Genomic DNA, 8457 nt, shown 5'->3' with positions numbered 1-8457 from the left:
AGGCTGGGTGATAAGGCCTAAAAATAAAATCTCAAAAAAGTAATGTCTTGTATATTTTTATTTTAGTTAATTTTGTAATTACAGTCATTAGTACATGTTTTTGTTTATCTTTATTTTTTTTTCTAAAGTTAAGTTTTTGGTTTAGTTTTAGTTATGTATACAATGACCTTGGTACAGAATGTGTGTTTTGGACGTGACCACTGGTGTCACACACACCAGTCGGCAAATCTCTACCATTATTTTGAGCTATAATCTCTGGAATTTCCAGCAACTTGCATGATAAGCAGTTCAGTGCCAAGGGTACATGCCATGTTAATGAAGGATGTCAGAGAGAGTGCCAAGGCTCATTCAAGTTAACAAGAATGCAAATAAAATATCCTGACAGTGACGTGCAAAAGGAATGCTTAAATATAAAGCTGTCAGACCTTGAAGTGTACGTGATCCAGCAAGATAAAGCTAAACCAGCCTCTGGTCTTGTCAGTTAATAAGACGAGAGTGAAGCTGGACAGTACAGTAGAGAGATGCTGCTTGATCTGACTAATCGTACTTTTGTAGCAACATGCTGATGATGGGGTCAGAAACTGGCATAAACGGTTCTAAACTTCCTGCTGTCAAAAGTCCAGACTGCTAGTGGGGTAATGATGTGGTAAATGTTTTCTTGGCTCACATTAGACCCGATTAGCGCTAACAGTTGTGCTTCACTGTGCACTCTGGAAGTCCTCAAACATTATTGCTGACCAGGCGCCTCTTCTTTTCGATGACAGTCCTTTTTAAACCTTTTAAATGGAAACTTCCAGCAGGTCAAGCCAACATTGTCTTAAAGTGGAAGATGAGGCTGTGCTTACTTTCACATGTGACTGATTGCCAGTACAGCAATTAAGGCAATGGTTTTACCTAGCAATTACATGTTTTACAAGTTTTGTAATGAAGCCGTGTGCATCCTGTGCTCATCGTTTGCACTTTTGTGTTGCTGTTCCTGATGATTTTGCCCTGTTCTACGTTTGGAAAAGCCTGCTGAGTTACAGCACTTTGCTGCACACTCAAGCGCAGATGTCCCTGTATTTATTTTGTGAGAGCCTGGTGCTAGTCGTGCAAGGTTTAATCAAGGTACTCGCATTAGGAGAGGCGTACATAATTGCACAGGTCTTGATGAGACACAAATCTCTCAAATTAAGGACTGCAGATGGAACGGTCATACCTTTCACACCCCGTCCTGCTGCATTTGGATGTATGTACTTCATCAACTGAAATGCATCCTATAAGAATTTGTGAGTGACAGATGGTGGTCAAAATCTTTGCCTGGGCCAACCCAGTACAGACTGTACAGACATTTCTGCCTCCACATAGCATCAGGAAATGGAAACAGGATCTAATTTGTGAGCGAGGATATATACTAGTGTTCATCATGTGTCTCTGAGCTGATGTTGATTTTATGTCCATGATGCCCTTAATTGCAGTAAGCATACAGTCACCATATTAACATAATCACAGTTTGCTTCAGTTATCTTTAATTTGACGTGCATGGCAGATACGTTCAATTTAGTCAAGATCTAAAAATTACACTGGCTAAGACTTTTTGAACAACCTCAAAAGGAGTTAATTATGTTTATAAAGGATATTCTATATACGTTTTGTCAGTTCCTTGTGGCTCTCATATTTTAATGTAAGAGTGAAATTATTTAAAAAAATATAGTATTATATTTTATCCCATTTCATTATTTACAACACTTCTGCAATTTATAATTTACACATTTATACAAACTGTAATTAGCAAAAAAGCAATTACAGTTGTACTCATGTGTCTGTTTTGTTAGCATGGACTAAGTACAACCACATGAGAGCACATTGATTGAGAACTGCTGGTGACTCACATCTAGAGATAAGGTTTAGGGTCTGCCTTTCTGGGCAAGGGTCTTAGAAGTCATCAAATCCTGCAAGAGAGTTGCTAATTTGGGAACATTGTGCTATCTACCACCTCTGTATAATGTAGGATAAGCACAATGAGTGTGTGAGAGCCTTCTATTACTCAGCATGTGATTAAATAAGCTACAATACCACACAATAGCCTACAATGCTATCTTCCACCTTCTGAGGTAAGTCACCCCTCCTAAATGAGGAAGAATAGAAGCAGACATCTGAAATGGCATAGGATACGTAATGTGGTCTTGTTGAAAAAGGGGAACATGTCTTGTGTTACCTTTCTGAGTCTGAGCAGTATTGTTGGAGTTATATTGCTCCTCAATAAAAGTGAGCAGAATTGAGTTGTCACTGTGGTTATGATTGTTAACAACTCTGGTTAATGTGCATTGTTCTCTTATGACTTACATAAGTTGTATTTGTCCCTTTGTGCTGCTGCCGTTTTAATTGATTTCCAGGCCCACCTAAAAGTTTCAGTCTGACTCGGGGTCGGGCTCAACGGGCAAATTGCAACTCTGAAGTTGACGTGGGAAAGAATCAACTGTTTTGCTGAAGGGCACTTTAGTGGGATGGATACTTGACATAGAAACTTGTATGCACGCTGTCCAGTTTGAGGAGGTCCTCTGTAACTGCTGAGTCCACTGCTACACAGGTGGATGTCAGAAACAGAGAGTGAAATAAAATGCATTGAATGTTGTATTGTGTTCCAACTTTTTGCTCCAGAAATGTGCGGTATCCTAAAACACCTTTTGTAATTTAGATGCAGTATTAAATGATCCTCACTATGTGCTTAACTTTAGTGTAATATGTAATGTATCAGTTTAAGTCAAACAAGAGTGCACAACACCAGATTCAAACCAATTACACCTCCTCTTGCGGAGATCAAAAGGAAGGATATCAGATCTTTCAGAATGATGAAGAGGCGGCTTATGTTTCCATGTAAAACACAGACTGCCTCTGTAACCAAAACAGCCTGACTCATGCAGTTTGGGAGAGACAGATAGTGTGACAGAATAGGACTGGAGGCTGTCTTTAATATTGGATGTGTGGCTGAAGCGGCCTAATGGCTTAACACTGGTCTATTTGGGACAAGAATAGCTTGCTATCTGCGTGTGTGTGTTTGTGTGTGTGTGTGTGTTCACCTATGTCTGCTAAATGACTAGTTCCAATCTGTATATTATCTAGAATTATCATTTGAACTTTTAACCTTTCACCAAAAAGTGCAGACAGAATTTGCAGTATTAACAGCTCAATCATTTATTTTCTGAAATATCACAAGAAAACACAAAGCTTTGACATAAAAACAATGTAATCAGCAGAGTTAGATGTTTATTTTCATGATTCTGCCCATCTTGTTACTACACACAGCATTCACATCACAGATCATTGAACAGACACAGAATATGGACCAGGTTCCTTTTGACTTCAGAATGGGAGGGTCTGACTGATTGAAGACTCCGGCCACACACACAAACACACACACATACACCAACTCACATTCATATAAAGTATGTTTTTTTTCTGCATAGCCCAACCTTTCTGAGTGTGTGTAATGTGTGACACTTTGCATTATGCACACTCTGACCCTGCTAAGATCTCCCTGTGCTCTGGTGTGGGGATATCATTATCAGAGACAGACAGGCAGAAAAGCAGAGCAACAGAGAGGATGAAAGATATGGGGGATTGCAATGCTCTAATAGTGTTTGTTCTGTCCTGCTCTCTCACTCTCTCTCTCTCTCTCTCTCTCGCTCTCTCTCTCCCTCCGTTTGTTCCTCTGCATGTATGTTTGTGTTGAACCCCCTCAGATACCCAGCTCCTTTCTTTGATTCTTCTTTCTGTCTTTATTTCTCTGTGTATGGTATAATTATTCTGTAGGTCACCATGGTTTTTGTTTAAATACTGTCACGCTATCACCCTGTTATCCCTCCACACACACACACACGCATGCTGTACACGCACTCAAAATGCTTGCATTCATGGTGGATCAAACATCAAACAAGCTACCGCCGCTGTCTTAGCAAGTGTGCCAGTGTTCATGTGTGGAGGAGAGGAGAGAGGGAGACTGACCTTGCTGTGTGTGTTATGTATGTGATGGATGTGAGGCAGTGCAGAGGGGGCGACAGAGAGGACAAGATAAAGAGAGCTCAGTGTTTGGTGATGAGGGGGCCTATGTGAGAATAAGAGTGTTAGAGGAAGGCTGCAGCCACAATGAGCGTGCCTTTGTGAAAGAAGGATGGCTTCATGTGCGTGTGAGAGTCAAGGAAAAAATAACTGTGTGTGAGAGCAATAAAAGGACTTGCGTTATCCTCAAGATGAAGTGAGGCGGTGAGTTATGAAATTATGCATGATAAAGTCATTACAGCTTCTGCTTTGTCTCTCTGTTTGTTTGTGTTTTTCAAATCCTTCTCTTCTTACGTGGATAAACTTTAGGCTGTCCCAGGGTCACTTATGTGAACTTACACACCTACAGTAACCGTACAGGTTCTTGTTAGATCATTGGTTTTGTTGCTCGTTGCTCACACCTAGCATAGCATGGCAGAGTTCCCAATGAACTGAGCTAATGAGAGAAAGTTAGCTTCCAAACTAATCTGTGCCCTGAGCAACCTTGAGTTAAAATTATTATAACTTTACTGTTGCTATGACTCTCAAGCTTTCAGAGAACCCAATTAGTATATGTAATTGATTTGTTACTCAAAATTATTAACTTAGTTAATCATTAACTCAAAATTAATGGATTAATGATTTCACACAGACGTGAACAAGACACGTTTCTCTTCAATCCAGCAACTGTTGATTACACAAGGTAAGGGACAGGTATTCAAATAATATTACTAAATGTGACAAATCAATATCTTTTTATTAATCTTCTGTATTTTATTATAATAGTATTTTTACGAAATGTATTTTGTTGTTTGATTTTTGTTTCTAACACTGGTGCCATTAAAAGCATATTAAATTAAAAAATTAAAATAAATACAATTACAATTGTTAATGCTATTAACTCTGTAAGCCTGTGACTTATTATTATTTAAATGTTTAAAAAAATGTCTTGACTATGCATGTGATGACTAGCATGATTTAATGCTAAAAGACTGAGGCTAATGTTTACAGGTGCAAGGCAAAGAGTCAGCGTCCTCACCAGTTAAAGACGTTTCATTGTTTTTGTAATGCAGAGTGAATCTGCTAAGATTAAGTATTATAATTATAAATGAATTATTTATGTAATTTATATAAGTTTCTATACATTTCTTTCTTTTTAGTTAATACATTAAGATGCCATGTAGAAATAAAAAAAAAACAACAACTAAAAAGCCAGTCCTCTCACTTATTTGGATGTGTTAGTGGCCTAATGTCTCTTTTAATGTCATATCTTGACAGAGTCTATAATGCTGTTTGCCGTTAAAACATGCATCACAAACCCTCGCATGAACCCCTTTGCTTTTGGGCCAGACCATCTCAGTACAGAATACACACAGTATCCACACACAAATACACACACACAGACACACAAAATACACAGCCTTTAGCAGTTGCATTAGGCCTCTCTGTGTTTCAGACTAAAAGGTTCAGAAAGTGGATAAAAAAATGTCCTCTTCTTTCTCTTTAATGCCACATAACATGTGTGTGTCTGTGTGTGCACTAAAAGTCTTCTTTGTACAGTGTTTGTTTGATACGTCTTAGGCCCTATACTTTTTCAGCCTTACAACCGAACATTTGGCAAAATAACAAATCTTCTTCTCTACTGTCACATGCTGATAAAGTTATGGTATTTACTCTAGAAACACAATTTAAATGTTCAATAAACTGTTAAATTAAGCTTTGATATTAGGTTTGGTGGCCAGGATGGTTAGTGGTTAGATCTCAGTAAGTGTCCTTGCTGCTCAAATATACTTTAGCAATACACTGAAGTGTTTATGTCTAAAAAACATAAGGTCTTGATGCTAAACTACAATGACATTTCTCTTTCCATTTATGTTTTGACTTTTCCAAAAGAACCTGATAAATACTACCCACATATGACTGACTCATACTTTGATTTTTCTCTCTGTTGCTTGTCAGAGAGTGCCTGCTTCACTGTCTTTACCGGAAGACAAAAGCTCAATTTAGCTTTTTCCGCAGTAGTATAACATAACCTGACACCACCTGTTTTCCTCCTCTGAGGACTGTAGACGGTCTGTAGCCTGTGAGGCCAGGAAGAGGCGAAACAAAAACAATAAAAGCGTGGATCTACAGGTCCTGCTAAGTCTGGTTGGTCCCATGTGGCCGTCACACTGTATGCATAGCCAAAAATGTTTTATTGTCAGTCAGTCTTTCTTTACTAGCCAAGATAAAAACAACTAAATTATCATTGCTCTGCTGCTCATTTCTTTATTTTTTAGCCATGTTGTCTCATAAGAGTTTTCTAGTCCAACTCATTAATTCATTTCAACTTATGAGGTGTTTCTTCAGATTCCTTTTATTTTGGTCATGTTCAAAAACATTTTTTCTTATGTCTATGCACAATTGTCCACAAAGTCCTTGGTCACGACTGAAAATGGGTTTTTCAGAAAGGAACACATTGTTTGCCTCTGATTTTGTTATTTCCTAATTACCCAAACAGTTTTCAGAATGCTGCTTGCTTCTGAGGACTTTCCATGTTAGTGGACAGTAACTGGATAGAGATTATTGGTTTCTGATATTCAGGGCGTGCAACAAATGTGGAAACCTGATGGCTGGGTAATGCTGGATTTTTTTGGCAAGTCTCATGTTGTAACTGTTGATCCTGCAAACCAAAATCAGTCTGTCCGGCTCTACTATCTTACATGAAGGATATTTTAATTAATTAATTAATTTTATTTATTCATCAAACAAAACAAAAAAAACATACTAACTTTCTCATAAGCCACACAACCTGTGAGGATCAATAACATGTCTGGAACACATGAATCACTTTCCTTAGCTTAGTCCAACTGCAATCACATTTAGCATTAAAGGTCCAGATTTAGTGGCATCTAGTGGTGTAGCTGAACATTACATCTGACTCGTTTCACACTCCCTTTCCTACAGCGAGGGAGGAAATATGATGACTGCGATGTTGAACCGCCAAGTTTCTACAGTAGCCCAGAATGGACAAACCACTGGCTTTCGTACAGGTTTTTCGCAAGTTTTGTGGCCACCGTAGTTTCTCCGCACCTAAAGGGGAGGGTGAAGTGAGGGAGTTACAATCTGCAACTATATCAGTAGATGCCAGTAGGCCTACATTTTACATACTGGTCCTTTAATATGTATGTTTTTTTTCTGTTTGGAAGTCTGTTTGGTCGTATTTTAACAAGGACGGGAGGTGTATTCATGTTAGGTAAGGAGCAGACTTTAGCAGGGAACTCAGTGCTACAGTCTGTGGCTGTTGTGTTGTTTAGCAGTTAGTTAGTGTGACCATTGTTGCTGTTTCATGCAAATATTTTTTTTTATATCTTCTAAAACGAAGAACAAAAGACATGATTTACAGAGCAGACATGTATGCTGTAGCCGAAAAAAACCAACTATTTAATTTCAGTTTAAATTACCTGTTGTATAATTTCGTAATAAGATAAAAGTGGGTGTGAAACCACCAAAAAAGAAACCCTCTTTAACTGTTCTAAAATCACCATAAAGCATGATATTAAATATTGCATTTTTTAAAATGCAATTATCAAGAGTCAAAGAGTTGTTTCTTGCATAATATAATGGGAACACAGCAATGTATTTGCATAAAAAGAAAATGTTCATTAGCTCTGAACCTTTGGCTATTGAATTATTAAAATCAGAATTATGTACTTTCACCATGCAATATAGTTAGTTCTTCAGCAGGCACTTAGCAACGTTGCCAAGCATATACTTTTTTAAACTTTTTTTGTCCACCATAGTATTTGAATTAACTGTTATAAGCCCAATAGACCTTTATTACAGCAGACTTCTCAAACACAGGTGGAACTAATGGAAGCCTTTTTCTGAGCTGTTGCAGTATCAGGAGGAATCTGCTAATAATATTTGTTTACTGGGAGACCTACATTAAATGGAGCCATCCTTCCTGTTATTAGTCTCACCTGTGCTTTTACAAGCTTTGACAAATCAAAGGTCCATTGGCCTCTTTTTATGGAAGACATTTTGGTCACAGGAGGAACAGCGGATGAAACTACTAACACTAATGACGGCTGAATTCCATTTAGCTGCTTTCAGGGTCCTGGCATTATGCATGGTTTACTGGGCCCTTTCCTGTGCGTTTTCCTAATATGTTGAGCCAAAATGTTTGCTGTGAGAAAAGTCTGTGTGTGCTGTGGCTTTACTCAGCCGATCAGTACTGATTACTGGACTGTATTATCATTATTACAATGATTATTTATTAATATTCACAGTGTTAATGGGATTCTCTGATTAAAAAAACCCATCAGGTGATACGTGTGTGCTGTTCTGAATCCTAAATGAAAATATACTGTACAAGTGGTGACACGATGCTTAGGAAGCTAGCAGTTTTTTTCCAAATGTTAGTAGTAACATCATACAATATTCTTCATCATTTAATAG

The sequence above is a fragment of the Morone saxatilis genome, unplaced genomic scaffold (genome assembly GCF_004916995.1).
Source record: "Morone saxatilis isolate NCDOM2014 unplaced genomic scaffold, NCSU_SB_2.0 Contig22, whole genome shotgun sequence".
Classification (NCBI taxonomy): domain Eukaryota; kingdom Metazoa; phylum Chordata; class Actinopteri; family Moronidae; genus Morone; species Morone saxatilis.
The sequence above is the reverse complement of the archived record's forward strand: the minus strand, read 5'-3'. Positions refer to the sequence as shown.